Genomic DNA, 2,124 nt, shown 5'->3' with positions numbered 1-2,124 from the left:
TGAGCCCGGCGCTAGTGCGCATGCGCCGCCCTTCCACGTACACAACCCCCAGATCCGGGAGCCGAGTTCCGCCCAGGACAGAGGCGGTGGCGTGACGCCACATCCGGGAGTGGAAGTGGCGGGGAACACCTTAGCGACGGTTTCAGAGGGCTGACTTTCCAGCTTTGTGCTCGCTCTCTGTGCACTGAAGGCGGCCTGCGCCTGGAATTCCCGGGGCGAGCAGAGCCGCACGTGCCTCTCAGTAAACACAGCGGTTAGGCCTCACATTTCTCTTGGCACTCGAAAAATACTTTATGCCCGGCTTTATGGGCACTGTCTCCAAATCCTGAACATTTAGGAACTAGACAACCTTCCGCAGTTCTGTAATCTGAATGACGTTCATCAGCACACTCCTCTGTCAAAGGGTGTGTCTTTTACGAACTTCCCGAGTCACGAGGTGACGCCAGAAAGTATGAATGCCCAATTAAAGGTCTCAGAGTGTCTTTGCCCTCTAAGCACGACGTACCAAGGCCATGCCAGTCATAAACCAGAAGTAGATGCCCTCATCAAGACAAGAGCTGTGTTGATCTTGGACCTCCCACTCTTTGGAACTGTAAACACCCAAGTTTCTGTTGTCTGTGAACCAGTCACTTTATGGCGATTTGTAATAGCCGTTTGGTGGGGATAAGACACTTGGGAAGCAATAAATTATAATCCTCAGTATATATTGTGCACACTGCTAAAAAAAGATAAGTCTGAATGCACTTTTTCCACACTTGGTCATGAAAGGAAATTTAAAGTAGATGGCCTTCCTTGTCCAGTTAGCAGTTGTTTGGTCTAATAGTGCTAAAGAAAAAAATTCTACAAGCTAAATTTCATACAGACATCCAGAGTTTGAGCCCCTTGTGAAAATCCTACACAAAGAACTACAGGCAAGTGAGGAAGGCAATGGTAGGAATGGGAGAAACAAGTCTTCCCCAGGAAGAGCACGCCAGTTGGTTATCTAATACCAGATGGTCAGCCCAGAAAACATACACAAGCAACATTATACAGAGTGATCAGGCTGAATTTATGTATCTAAAAATACATATGTATACACAAACATATATGTATGCAACAAATAATGAGAAAAGGGGACAGTAATTTGAAAGCGTAAGGAAGGGTATATGAGAGGGTTTGGGGTAGGAAAGGGATGGGAGAAATGATGTAATTATAATTCTCCAAAACATTCCCTAGACTATGGTAGCAACCACCAACGGAACGGCTTAACATTACACAAACATTTCCCTGGTTTGGAGCCTGAAGTCTGAAATGGTTCAACAGTGCTGACTTCACTCCCTCTGAAAGCTTCAGGTAGAATGCATCCTGCTTTGATGAGTAAATCTCCTAGCGTCACATCTCTGCAGGCAACCCTTTTCCTTGGTTGTAGATACTTCACTCTTATTTTTTGATCTCCCTCAGTCTCTCATCTCTTCTAATAAGGATGACTACCATATCAGATTAATGTCCCATATCTGAGAATGATCACACCCTATTTCATTAATCTGCAATGACCCTATTCTTTAAAAAAAAAATTAAGGGCCCAAAGGCCTTATTCTGGTTCAGGCTGGTATAGTCTTAGTATGTCATGCTTTAGAGGACAAAGGCACTCTGAGACCTCTTACTAGGGCACTAATTCTTTGTCCAAGGATGTCACCTCATGACAAAGAATGAATAAATGAATATGGTAAAGAGCTAGAATGGTCAATCCTGTTAATTATTTTTAAACACTACAATTTTCCATATATCCAAAAACTCATTCTAAGAGCTCTGTTTAACAATTACCGGCCTGCCTCCATACCTGAATATTTGCCTTACACTGCAAGGAACTATGCTATAAAGCCACTTTTTCTTTAAGAACAAAACAAAAAACTGTATCTTTGGCAGCAATTTTAATATTTTTATCCTATTCCATTCCATTTTTGACTGTGTCAGAAGCCCTAGGTGGCAGGCTAGTGGCTAGAGAGCTCTTATTGAAATCCAGGTCCTAGCTCGTGGTAGACCTGTGCATCTGAAAAGCAACCTGCCCAGTCCCTGAAGGAAAGGGAAGGGGAGTTGACACAGAAAAACCCCACAGTGAAGAGGATGGAAAACCAGAGAAAGACA

The sequence above is a fragment of the Chionomys nivalis genome, chromosome 1 (assembly GCF_950005125.1).
Source record: "Chionomys nivalis chromosome 1, mChiNiv1.1, whole genome shotgun sequence".
In the NCBI taxonomy this organism is placed as follows: Eukaryota; Metazoa; Chordata; class Mammalia; order Rodentia; family Cricetidae; genus Chionomys; species Chionomys nivalis.
This window is presented reverse-complemented; position numbering follows the sequence as displayed.